Below are 14,605 nucleotides of genomic sequence, written 5' to 3' on the forward strand. Positions count from 1 at the left end.
GGAAGCCATCCAGGCCATTATTGTGTTCTTCCAGCAGTTCCTTTGAGGTATAACCCGTTTTCCCCTTGATTCTATGCTTAAACTTCATTTGGGTCCTTCTTAGTCAATTCCCCAAGTTTGTATGTGCATTATATGTCGTAATAAGGCGTTTGGCCTTTGGATCTAGGCAAGATTGAGCTCCAGGAGCTCAGATCTGTTAGCTTTTTGGCCCCATGTTGCTTGTTAGCCCTAGATCTACCCTTTTGAGACATTTTGAGCCCTAAAATCCATATTGGTGAATATCCACACGTAAAGTTGGAAACTTTACGTGTGATTTGTGTCCTAGAAGTCCAGATCTATGAATGGCATGGACTGGAATCGAGCAAATCGGTATATTTTAGGAGTGCATGGCAACGACTCGGCGAGTCGTTCATGTGACTCGGCAAGTCTGCTCGCGAGTCTTCGAGTTTGTCCCCCTTTTTGTAGTGTCGAGTGAGCAGTGAGTCACAGGGTGTGACTCAGTGAGTCGGAAGCTTAACCCATCTATGGAGGTACTCGGCGAGTCAATGCCCTGACTCGGCGAGTTCAAGGCAATCTCCTTAGATCAAGAACAGACTCGACGAGTTGTTCATACAACTCGGCGAGTAGGATGAAGGACTTGAATATTGGTCATGAAGGCGAACCGTCGAGTCGTCGCCTAACTCGACGGGTAGGATCGGGATTCAGGGCAGTCGTTTGCGTAGGGACTCGGCGAGTCGGAAAGCCAACTCGGCGAGTTGAGGTCAACTGAAAGTTGACTCTGACTTTGACTTAGGGCGAGGTCAGGGGTAAAATGGTCATTTTACCCAAAGGTCAGTGAGCAGTGTTTGATTGAGTATATTGTGGGAATTGCAGCCGGAGGGTTTCCGGAGCAGCAGCAGCAGTAGTAGGTGATCAGTTCCCACACAGACCAGCAGCTATTTCGAGGTGAGTTTCCTTCCCAGTAGGAACGGGTCTAAGGCACCAAGGCCGACCCGTGTAGACGAGATGCTAGTACTAGAGTGTGGGCCGAGCCCGTATCTCTGTTGTAGTTAAGTACGATATATGTGTTAACATGATAGAATTGCTTATACTTGTTGTCTGTGTGATACTTGTATGTTATGGGTTAGTGGTTGAGTGTGGGCAGGGCCCGTATCTCTCCAAGGTCGGAGTGTGGGCTAGGCCCGTATCTCCCAGATAGCGAAGTGTGGGCAGGGCCCGTATCTTCACAAGTGTGGGCGAGGCCCGTATCTCCCGGCTAGCGAAGTGTGGGCAGAGCCCGTATCTTCCCGAGTGTGGGCAAGGCCCGTAACTCCTAGCTGAATAATGGTTGCTATATGTTGCATGGTATGTGGTATTATGGGGGAACTCACTAAGCCTTGTGCTTATAGTTTTCAGTTTGGTTTCAGGTACCTCCTCAGCTAGGGGAAAGGAGCCGGCGCGGTAGCGGCACGTCACACACACACTCTCCGATTTCCGCATTTACGAGCTTCATTGGGATTTGTACTCTGATATTTTAATTAAATGTATGACTTGGTTTTTAGACACAGTTCACTGGTGTGGTATTTTGATCAGACAGTGTTTTAGCCCTTTTATATTCTCTAAAAGTGATGTTTTTAAAACGAAATTTTTGGTCATGAAAATTGGGTTGTTACAAGTTGGTATCAGAGCCCTGGTTTGAGGGATTCAGACACACCTTCGGGAGTGTCTGGACTCAAATCAAGGGATTAAAGGATTTTCTAAAAGAAAATATTTTCTAAAATGGAGAAAGGAGTTTTGAAATAACGAAGTGTGTGAAGTGCACGACCGGCCGAGCTCAAGTAAGTATTCCCCAAAGCACCCATACCGGTTTATGTTGTGTTTATCAGCTTTCGTAGAACAGCATGCTAGAATAGGACTAAGGATCTAGGAGTGATGCCTTATGTGCTTGCTATTTGTGTTTTGGTTGTATGAAAAATTGCATGCTAGTTATCGGGTAGACGGTAAGTAGGATAGCCTGATTAGGTTATGCCTGGTAGTATGAGCTTAGCATTTTATGCTAGCTCAGTTCCTGAAGGTGATAGGGTTAGTTGAGATTGTTACCCCTTATCTGAATGCTGCTTGCTTCGTGCTTCGTGGGACTCTGAATAATGGGAGTTAGCCATTAGGCGAATGCGTCACGCCACGTGTGACCAGGGTTGAATAATCTTAGAGTGCCAGATTTGATCCTACTGCGCAACTCTTGTTTGAGTCCAACCGTTGTAGGGACGAGTCGGATACTCGAAGAATTATTTGGGCCTCGTCACATGTGATGGTATTCGGGTAATGGCTAACTGGCATTACAAGGAGGCCTGTAGCAGCTGAGGACTGGTTAGAGTGGAACTAGAGATTTCCCTAGGGCAAGCCTAGGATGAGTATAACAGTGATCAGCAGTAGTGAAAGGGATCTGGTGGAGTCGAGGCAATCCTTGAAGAAGGTACGGATAGATGTGGAAGGTAGTATGGGCCCGTACTACTGAAAGCAGAGGATCTGTACCCGAACCAAGGATGGCCAAGATAAGACCAGGGAACTCGTAAGTAGATGTGATCCCTCAGGGAGTATCAGTATCACTAATGATTGTTGTGATGTATTGTAGAATGGTGGTACTCCGATCGAGGCCGGTAGATGGCGGCTCAGGAGAGGGGTCAGGTTCGGGATCAGGTTCCGAGCCAATTGATGAGGGGCTACGCGAGTTCATCGCGTCAGAGATCACCAGGGGTATCCTTGAGTCGACTCCCATTATCTTTGGGTCGATCAAGGAAGGGATCATGGAGTTGATGGAGGATCGCCTTCGGGCATTCAGGAGTGATATGGCATCTAGCCAGTCAGGATCTCGCACGCTGTCCTTCAAGGACTTCAGGGGCAGCGGTGCGCCGGATTTCCATGGGGTGAAAGACCCCATTGTTGCCAGGCGATGGATTGCAGACATCGAGTCTGCCCAGTTGACTAGCTTCTGCCCCGAGGGGTCGAAGGTGAGGTATGCAGCGGGATGTCTACGAGACCGAGCCCGGGATTGGTGGGAGTCAGTGGGTGACTCGTTGGGAGCCTCAGCTATCGAGGCTATGACCTGGTCGGACTTTGTGACCAGGTTCAGGGCAGAATTCGCGCCGGCAGTCGAGCTTCAGCAGCTGGCTAGGGAGTTTCTTGACATGAGGCAGACGACGGAGATTGTGGCGGAGATCACCGCCAAGTTCAGGGAGAGGGCTTTGTTGGTGCCCCAGTATGCCGGTGACGAGGACATGAGGAGGACTTGTTACCATGATATGCTACGAGCTGACATCCGGGAGCATGTTAGCTTTTCGGCTTGCCCTACCCTGGACTCCATGATTGCCAGGGCAAGGGAGAGGGAGATAGATTTGGAGCACATCCGGAAACGGAAACTAGAGGAGGGTCAGGCAGGAGGGGTTTCGGGGAAGAAGCCCAAGGGATCAGATGGTAGGCCAAAAGGTCAGTCAGGACCGAGCCGCTGCGGGAAATGCGGCAGGACGCATGTGGGGGCATGTAGGATGGGTTCAGTAGGCTGCTACAAGTGCGGCAAGGCAGGGCACTTTAGCAGGGATTGTACTGCTCCAGTTTCAGCTATTCAGACATCGGAGTTGCTGTGTTTTCACTGCAATCAGAGGGGCCACAAGAAGGCCAATTGCCCCCAGTTGACAGTTTCAGCGCCGGTGAAGGCGCCAGCTCCAGCGACCCTGCGGATCACGGATGGTCGGCAGGGCAAGGCAGAGGCTCCAGTGGTGAGGAGCCGGACATTTCAGCTGACTACCGAGGAGGCACGCGCCGCACCCGATGTGGTGACGGGTATGATCCTTTCCCTCTATCTTATCTTTATGATGTTATGTTATTGATATGTGCTCTGTATGCTTTAGGATCGTTCCATGTGAACGGCATCTCAGCTCAGGTATTGTTTGATTCGGGTGCATCCCGATCGTTTGTTTCTCTTGCGCTTAGCAAGAGGTTTCATGAGACTTCAGGAGAGTTAGATTGTCCTTTAGAGGTAGAGATTGCTGATGATCGTTCGGTGCGAGCATCGATGGTGTTCCGAGATTGCGTTCTGCGGTTGTTCGAGGAGCGTTACTTGGTAGACTTGGTTCCCATACCGTTGCGTGGGGACAAGGTGATTATTGGCATGGATTAGTTGAGCCCTAATAGGGCGGTGATAGATTGCGCGCAGCAGCTAGTGCGGGTCAGGACCCCAAGTGGGGGAGAGTTAGTAATTCATGGGGAAAGGCCGCAGTGTGGACCCGCTATATGTTCAGCAGCGAGGGCTAGGCGCTATCTCCAGCAGGGATGCGCAGGTTATGTCGCGTATGTGATGGATACCCGAGAGGCGGGTAATGCATCGATGAGCGAGGTTCCGGTGGTTCGGGACTTTGCAGACGTCTTCCCAGAGGAGCTTCCTGGGATACCTCCGGAGTGACAGGTGGAGTTCAAGATCGACCTTGTTCCTGGTGCGGCTCCGATAGCCAAGGCACCGTATCGGTTGGCTCCTCCCGAGATGCAGGAGTTGTCTACGCAGCTGCAGGAGCTGCTAGACAAGGGGTTCATTCGTCCGAGCAGTTCGCCCTGGGGAGCCCCGATTCTGTTTGTGAAGAAGGACGGGTCGCATCGGATGTGTATAGATTATCGGGAGCTGAACAAGGTAACGGTGAAGAACTGTTACCCGCTTCCAAGGATTGATGACCTCTTTGACCAGCTTCAGGGCGCATCTTGGTTCTCCAAGATTGATCTGCGTTCGGGTTATCATCATATGAGGGTCAGGGAGGAGGATATGTAGAAGACCGCGTTTCGAACGCGCTACGGCCATTATGAGTTTGTGGTGATGCCGTTTGGGCTCACCAATGCTCCTGCCGCGTTCATGGACCTCATGAACCGTGTATGCAGACCGATGCTGGACCGGTCTGTGATAGTCTTTATCGATGATATCTTGGTTTATTCCAAGACCCGGGAGGAACATGAGGAGCATCTGAGAGAGGTGTTAGAGACCCTGAGGAGGGAGAGCTTGTATGCCAAGTTCTCCAAGTGTGAGTTTTGGTTGCGCGAGGTGCAATTTCTGGGACACCTCGTCAACCAGAACGGGATTCTGGTCGATCCGGCCAAGGTCGAGGCCGTGATGAGATGGGAGGTTCCGAAGTCTCCATCTGAGATTCGGAGTTTCCTGGGATTGGCAGGCTACTATCGGAGATTTATCCAAGATTTCTCCAAGATAGCCGTGCCCCTGACGCGGCTGACGAAGAAAGCTGCGGTCTTTCGGTGGGGACCCGAGCAGCAGGCTGCATTTGAGACGCTGAGACAGAGATTGTGTGAGGCGCCGATCTTAGCCCTGCCAGAGGGCGTAGAGGATTTTGTGGTTTATTGTGATGCGTCCATTTCTGGGTTGGGCGCGATGCTGATGCAAAGGGGGCATGTCATTGCTTACGCTTCGAGGCAGCTCAAGCCTCACGAGGCGAACTACCCAACGCACGATTTGGAGTTGGGGGCGGTGGTATTTGCCCTCAAGATTTGGCGACATTACCTCTATGGGGTTCGGTGTACCATCTACACGGACCACAAGAGTTTGAGGTACCTCATGAATCAGCCAAATCTGAACATGAGGCAGCGTCGGTGGTTGGATGTGGTGAAGGATTATGATTGCGAGATCCTTTACCACCCGGGGAAGGCCAATGTGGTGGCCGATGCGCTTAGCCGCAAGGCGGCGCCGATCAGGGACGTTTGCATGTGGATGACCGTGGTGACTCCCCTGTTGGAGCAGATTCGGGAGGCTCAACAGGAGGCTATCAAGGAGGAGCATCGGAAGAGCGAGCGTGTAGTAGGTCAGGTTTCCTCCTTCGATTATGATAGCCGAGGGTTATTGACACTACACCATAGGGTGTGGGTGCCGTATCACGGAGGCGTGCGCCAGATTTTGATGGAGGAGGCGCACAAGTCCCGATTCTCTATTCATCCCGGGGCGACGAAGATGTATAGGGATCTTCGTCTAGACTATTGGTGGCCCTGCATGAAGCGGGATGTGGCATGGTATGTCGAGCGATGTTTGACCTGCAGGAAGGTCAAGGCCGAACATCAGAGACCGCATGGCAAGATGCAGCCGTTGGATATTCCACTGTGGAAATGGGAAGATATCACGATGGATTTTATCACGAAGCTTCCCAGGACCGCACGTGGAGTGGATTCAATTTGGGTCATCGTGGATAGATTGACCAAGAGTGCTCACTTTATTCCGATTCAGGAGAGCATATCGGCCGAGAAATTGGCCGACATCTATATCAGGGAGATTGTGGCACGGCATGGGGTGCCGGTATCGGTGATCTCGGACAGGGATGTGCGTTTTACTTCCAGGTTTTGGAAGAGATTCCATGACGAGTTAGGCACTCGTCTGCATTTTAGCACTGCCTTTCACCCGCAGACGGATGGGCAGAGCGAGCGGACCATCCAGACTCTGGAGGATATGCTGCGGGCGTGCGTGCTAGATTTCGGTGGTAGCTGGGATACCTATCTTCCCCTGGCCGAGTTCTCCTACAACAACAGCTATCACGCGAGTATCGACCGCCCTCCCTTTTAGATGTTGTACGGACGGAGGTGTAGGACCCCGATATGCTGGGGTGAGGTTGGCCAGAGAGTCATGGGAAGCACCGAAGTGGTGCTCAAGACGACTGAGAGGATCCAGCAGGTCCGGAGCAGGCTTCAGACTGCTCAGAGTCGGCAGAAAAGTTATGCCGACAAGCGTCGGTCCGATTTAGAGTTCCAGGTCGGGGATATGGTTCTCCTGAAGGTGTCGCCGTGGAGAGGCGTCATCCGGTTCAGGAAGCGGGGCAAGTTGGGCCCGCGATTCATCGGACCGTTCAGGGTCGTAGCCCGAGTGGGCAAGGTAGCATATAGACTGGACCTGCCAGCCGAGCTTAGCCGGATCCAAAACACTTTCCATGTTTCTCAGCTACGGAAGTGCTTAGTGGACGATTCAGCAGTAGTGCCGTTAGAGGATATTCAGGTTGATGACAGCCTGAACTACATTGAGCGCCCAGTCGCAATCCTCGACAGGAAGTCGAAGGATTTGAGGAACAAGAGGGTGGAGCTAGTGAAGGTGCAATGGCAGCACCGCAAGGGTTCGGAGTGGACTTGGGAGCCGGTAGGCGAGATGATGGAGCACTACCCCGAGCTATTTCAGGATCGAGCGGCAGACTTCGAGGACGAAGTCTAAAATAAGTGGGGGAGATTTGTAGCACCCGGTTCCTGGTACGTAAATATTATTTGATGTATTTCCTTTCTTTTAGCCTTGGACTCGGCGAGTCATAGGTCCGACTCGCCGAGTGGATGCGGGACCCGGGACGCGTTTAAATTGTCGACTCGACGAGTCCATATCCTGGACTCGGCGAGTCACAGCTGTTGGATGAAACCCTAAGTTTCAGGGGTTTGCACCCTATTTAAGCAGCTTATCTGCCCCAGGCCAGCCCCCATTCTCTCCCCAGAGCTCCCCAACCCTCGTTTGTGCTTGTTCTTTGAAGATTGAAGTTTTGTTGTGTACTTTTGAAGGCTTTGAAGGAGGAAGGAAGTAGATCCAGAAGATAGGAAGCCATCCAGGCCATTATTGTGTTCTTCCAGCAGTTCCTTTGAGGTATAACCCGTTTTCCCCTTGATTCTATGCTTAAACTTCATTTGGGTCCTTCTTAGTCAATTCCCCAAGTTTGTATGTGCATTATATGTCGTAATAAGGCGTTTGGCCTTTGGATCTAGGCAAGATTGAGCTCCAGGAGCTCAGATCTGTTAGCTTTTTGGCCCCATGTTGCTTGTTAGCCCTAGATCTACCCTTTTGAGACATTTTGAGCCCTAAAATCCATATTGGTGAATATCCACACGTAAAGTTGGAAACTTTACGTGTGATTTGTGTCCTAGAAGTCCAGATCTATGAATGGCATGGACTGGAATCGAGCAAATCGGTATATTTTAGGAGTGCATGGCAACGACTCGGCGAGTCGTTCATGTGACTCGGCAAGTCTGCTCGCGAGTCTTCGAGTTTGTCCCCCTTTTTGTAGTGTCGAGTGAGCAGTGAGTCACAGGGTGTGACTCAGTGAGTCGGAAGCTTAACCCATCTATGGAGGTACTCGGCGAGTCAATGCCCTGACTCGGCGAGTTCAAGGCAATCTCCTTAGATCAAGAACAGACTCGACGAGTTGTTCATACAACTCGGCGAGTAGGATGAAGGACTTGAATATTGGTCATGAAGGCGAACCGTCGAGTCGTCGCCTAACTCGACGGGTAGGATCGGGATTCAGGGCAGTCGTTTGCGTAGGGACTCGGCGAGTCGGAAAGCCAACTCGGCGAGTTGAGGTCAACTGAAAGTTGACTCTGACTTTGACTTAGGGCGAGGTCAGGGGTAAAATGGTCATTTTACCCAAAGGTCAGTGAGCAGTGTTTGATTGAGTATATTGTGGGAATTGCAGCCGGAGGGTTTCCGGAGCAGCAGCAGCAGTAGTAGGTGATCAGTTCCCACACAGACCAGCAGCTATTTCGAGGTGAGTTTCCTTCCCAGTAGGAACGGGTCTAAGGCACCAAGGCCGACCCGTGTAGACGAGATGCTAGTACTAGAGTGTGGGCCGAGCCCGTATCTCTGTTGTAGTTAAGTACGATATATGTGTTAACATGATAGAATTGCTTATACTTGTTGTCTGTGTGATACTTGTATGTTATGGGTTAGTGGTTGAGTGTGGGCAGGGCCCGTATCTCTCCAAGGTCGGAGTGTGGGCTAGGCCCGTATCTCCCAGATAGCGAAGTGTGGGCAGGGCCCGTATCTTCACAAGTGTGGGCGAGGCCCGTATCTCCCGGCTAGCGAAGTGTGGGCAGAGCCCGTAACTCCTAGCTGAATAATGGTTGCTATATGTTGCATGGTATGTGGTATTATGGGGGAACTCACTAAGCCTTGTGCTTATAGTTTTCAGTTTGGTTTCAGGTACCTCCTCAGCTAGGGGAAAGGAGCCGGCGCGGTAGCGGCACGTCACGCACACACTCTCCGATTTCCGCATTTACGAGCTTCACTGGGATTTGTACTCTGATATTTTAATTAAATGTATGACTTGGTTTTTAGACACGGTTCACTGGTGTGATATTTTGATCAGACAGTGTTTTAGCCCTTTTATATTCTCTAAAAGTGATGTTTTTAAAACGAAATTTTTGGTCATGAAAATTGGGTTGTTACAAAAAGTTTGATCATAAGAGAAAGGCAATGTCTAAAGTAGTTCCATGTCTTGTTCCAAAAGAGTGGATTTGCTTTTATTGCCAAGAGAAGGGGCATTGGAGACGAAGCTGCCCTATTTACCTAAGAGATCTAAGAGATGGGAGAGTCGAAACGTATGGCTCTAATTTAGGTAAAATCCATTGACTAACTCTTTTAAGCTTCATTCTAGATTCTGAATACATAATGTGATAAGATTACAATAGATGTTTTGAAGGATCGAAGAAAAGAAAGGAAGCTTAAAGGAAGAAGTGAGCAGAATTTAACCGTGAAGGAATGGATTTCGATCGCGTTTCTCGAAGATTAGATTCTTGAGCTACTACTTAGAGTTAAATTGCTAAGAAAAATGTATTAGCATAAGTTTTTCAATAAGTTGCATTGTAAGGACAAATTTTTCCGCAATAAAATAAGTTTTGATTTTAAATTTATTTATTTATCCTTACAATGGCGTGTATGAAAAATTGATGTTAAAATGTTTCTATAATGGATTTGGTTCTTATTTATGGAAAGTCGAGAATTTACCAAATAGGGAGAGTTTCTCATCGCCAAAGTTTCAATTGGACAAAAATTTGGAATCATGCAACTTATTTGCACGATGAATGAGAAATTTCGTATTTGGAAATTAGACTAAAACATTGACAAAATGTCAAGTGAAGGACTAGGAGATCAAGTACACAAAGTTGTGTGTTCATCAAAGTCCACCATAAGAGTAACGAGATATTCGTCATGATTTACTAAAGGTTTAGTAAATATGATTATACTTATAAGATTAAGTGTAATTCTGAATTGATTGAAAAGGTTTAAATCAATAGTAGAACGAATAACAAGAATCAAGTAGGCAGAAAGATAAAAGTTTCTCCATTCTAAGAAGAAGGGAGAGTACCTTTTATGCTTTATGATAGGTCTTAATGATTAAGAACCATATCTCAATTGATCCTCTAAGTGAGTCTTGGTACAATTGTATGTCCAAGAAGAGGAATCAAAGATTGAAGAAATGGTCAAATCAAGAAGTCAATCATACTTCGTTCCAAAACAAGTCTTAGAGTTAAGATTGTGACAATGAGTGAAAAGTATTAAGAAGGTTTAAAACATTCATTAAATGTGGTAAGTTGTGATGTCTTAGATAAGACAAAGATCAACTAGGACCAATTTATGAGGAGTTTTGATAAAAACTACACTAACTCTTGAATATTTGTTTGTCAAGAAATGGTTATTGACAAGAGAACCTTATATGTCAAGGAGTCAGTGGGAGTCTTAATGGTCTTGAAAGGTCTCAAGAACAAATCAAATAAACCTTATCGATCATCACTAGCACACGAGTTAAGGTTTACAACCTATCATGATGACATTATTTTGATTCTGTGCCAATCCAATCAAGTTAATTATGCATGAGAGTTCTATGAGTTCTCATTTTGAACGCATAAAAGGCAAAGCACCTTAATCAATGAAAGGTACATTGATAAGAAAAGGTGAGCTGCTTAACTACTTGGAAGACATGGTGGGCAGATGTGCTACCATAAGGCAAGAAATCAAGATTAAGAAAGTTCGGTCCATATGAGTTTGAATTTGTCGTAAACTTTAGTTTTAACAAATTCACATGGATAGGAACACATACACCGTTTAAATCTAAGTGTCATAAGATTTCCTCCTTCATGAAAATGATTGTGAGGAAATGCTTTCACTAAGAAAGATTTTAAGAAGATAGTGATTGTAAAATTGCATTCTCGAATTCAATTATGGTTACAGTATCCCTTTCCATGATTTGAATTGTAAGGTTTGGCAATTAGTCTTAATCGTTTAGACACACATATGAACTATCTAAGGCAAAGGTGTATAAGTTCAAAAAGCATTGATAAAAGATTATCAAAGCACTAAGTATTAGAAACATGAACTTAAGAAATTCAATAAGTATTGTTTTTCCTAGAAGTTAAGATGTTTTGAATACAAGTCGAAGCTAGTGGGAGCATAAAAGTTATGTTTTATAATAATCATCAAGATAGTGGGAGCATAAAAGTTATGATTGTATGATTATTAAGGAAAGTATTGCAAGGTTAGCAATATTAATTATAGAAAACAAGAGTCATACTTTGCAAAGTCGCAATAGTTGAAGAATTGTTTTGCTATAATTAAGGGAGAGAATATTATGCTTTATTTCAAATCTAAAGGCTTAGGTTGTGGAATGTTAATAAAATTTAGTCAAAGGTACATAGTGTGTTCTTAAAATTTCGATTATGATTACGGCATCCCTCTTCACAATTCGAATTTTGAGAACATAGAAAATAAAACATTATGCGTCGTGTCCCATACGCTTCGGGTATAGGATCGATTGCAAATGCTTTAATGTTTGACCATTCTAAAATTTTCCAAATGTCGAGCGCATTTAGAGGGAAAAGGGACTAGAATTGGTTTTGACTAAAATAATTAAACAACTATCAAAGGACAATCCAAAGTTCGACGAGGATTGGTCGCTTGTGAGTAGTTGGAAGTATAGTATTGGAAAATATGGAAATGTTTCCATATTGGATGGACCATATCGACATCATTACGAATAGATAAGATACTATTAAGAATGAGTTGTCACATGGAAAATATGGAAGTGTGTCCATATTGGGAATTGAATATTGAAAATCTATGACTAGATTAGAAACTTCTATGCAAAAGGATGTTCAAAGAATGTACTTTGAGTGAGAGACATCACGTCTATGGAATTGTCTTGTAACAATCTCCGATAGAGGACTTTGTAATATCATCGGAAATGGTCTTTGTGACTTTGGTGCAGTGACATTACGAAAGGATAGTTGCATAGAATGTTAGAATCTAGCATATTCTATAAGTAGCAAGAATTTGATATTCTTTGACTTCTGAAAAACGGATTTGGAGTTGTGAAATGAGAAGGATTGGAAATGTATTCAATGAGATCTATTTCACAAAGTAAGAACCATAGGTAAACATTGTGTGCATGCTAGGAGCATGGGACAAGTGTTGGAATTCAAGTAAGAAGTTGATTACCCGGAACTACAAATAATGAGTAATCAATATGGTGATAAATAAAAGGTGTTTTATTTATGCTCAAAGGGTTGAGGCCATATGGAATTAGTATTATTCTTGTGTTTCACATTTGCATGTTTTGACTTCCAGAATAATTGAGTTTATTAATAATAATCGAATTATTCAAACGGGCCACAGTCGTTCATATGTTGGAAGTAGATATGAATGAAGACTGTCATGAATTGGTGTGTGGATTGTCTAAAGAGCATTAGACATAAGCAAATGTTTGCTGCAACGTTCATGAGTGCTTATGAATATGATTTGAGCATTGGATTAAACCCACGCTCACTTGGATCACTCCATGAATTATATCACGAGTGATTGGTGAGATGATAACATCTTATATTCTTGAAACCGAGATGTGTGAGTTGTATCTTGCAAATCGGTTGCACATTGATAATATGTAAACGCACCAGTAACTTGGTGTTATAAAACGTATTGTTGTGTGTGATTCGGTGCGTGAGTACAAGCGAGCATTGTATCAAAGTTTATCCATTCCTTTTATTCAAAGTAGGATAAAAGCGATATCTTTGGGCCCCTCGATGGTTTAGTGATGACAAACGTAAATGCTCGGCCGGGCTAGGGCTAATTTGATTTGTTCAATTAGTCTGTCGTCATAAATCAGAAATCGAGAAGTAGTACAAAGAGAATGATTTGAAATCATATATCATATGATATCTAGAATGGAGGAATATATGATCCCTTATCTAAGGACACGCGTATTTGATAGGATCAGAGTTGACAGCGGCTTTTGAAAGCTACGATTGCAGATCATGATCTGAAGTCATACGCAGAATAGTTATTAGACGTATCCAAGTGGGAGACTGTTGGATTAGTGTCTAAGTCCATAACTATTTTGGTATGTACTTGACCCGATGGTGCATGGTCCTTTTGGGTTGCCTTCACCAAAGCAACTTGATAGGATGAATTATGGAGAGAAAGGATTAAATATGATTTATTAATATATTATGGGAATAATATATTAAAGGAGAAATCATATTGTTTAATTAATATTAGTCAAGAATTAATTAGTAATTAGTTTTGTGACTAAAAGAGATTAATTAAACTTAAGTGACTGGAATTGTAATTATAAGATAACTGCAATTAGGGCCATGGATTGCCTTTTATTATAAGGTGGACGAATTCTATGGGGGAAGCCCATATGAAGTCGTCCAAGGCTTTAAGAAAGGGCTCCATGGGTTGCTTAGGGCTTAAGCAACCAAATTAGGGTTTCCTTGTTAGATAACCCTAATAGCCTCACTATATATAGAACCCTTAAGGCTCAAAAACGAGGACATGACTTCTTCTAGGGTTAGAACACGTTTTGGGCAGCCTCCATCCTCTCTCCTCTTCATCCTCTTGCTTATGGTGTTTGTGAACCATTAGAGGAGTGACACTTGTGACTCTAAGCCTTCCAAAGTCAATTCAAGGAGGAATTGGGATTGTTATTGCTACATAACAATCAAGGTAACATTATAAACTTATTCTAATATCTAATATGATTACTTGTATGCTAGAATTAGGGTTTATAGTCTTGGATTCAAAGCATGTACAATAGAGAAACCTAGATCCAAGCATTAGGGTTTGTATAAGCACATAGGATGTCTTATGACCAAAACCCATCACACCCTGCGGCTCAGAGCATCGGCTACAACATTAGCCTTGCCCGGGTGGTACAGGATCTCACAATCATAATCCTTGACCACGTCCAACCACCTCCTCTGTCGCATGTTTAGGTTGGGCTGATCCATCAAATACTTCAGGCTCTTGTGGTCCGTGTATATTATACACCGAACCCCGTACAGATAGTGACGCCAAATCTTGAGGGCGAACACCACTGCCCCCAACTCAAGATTATGGGTGGGATACCTCGTCTCATGAGGCTTCACCTGTCTCGATGCGTATGCTATCACATGCTCTCTCTGCATCAGCACCGCTCCCAACCCCAAAATCGACGCATCACAATACACCACAAAGTCCTCCATCCCCTCTGGGAGGGCTAACACTGGGGCTTCACATAGCCTCTGGCGAATCGTCTCAAAGGAGGTCTGCTGCTTTGGTCCCCATGAAAAAGCAACACCCTTCTGGGTTAATCTGGTGAGTGGCACGACGATCTTGGAGAAATCCCTGATAAATCTCCGATAATAGCCTGCCAACCCCAAGAAACTCCTGATCTCGGACGGTGACCTCGACACCTCCCAACTCATCACTGCCTCCACTTTGGCCAGGTCGACCAATATCCCCTTCTAGTTAACGAGGTGCCCTAGGAACTGGACCTCTCGCAACCAGAAATCAAACTTGGAGAATTTGGCGTAA

Source organism: Lactuca sativa, chromosome 7 (assembly GCF_002870075.4).
Source record: "Lactuca sativa cultivar Salinas chromosome 7, Lsat_Salinas_v11, whole genome shotgun sequence".
NCBI lineage: Eukaryota > Viridiplantae > Streptophyta > Magnoliopsida > Asterales > Asteraceae > Lactuca > Lactuca sativa.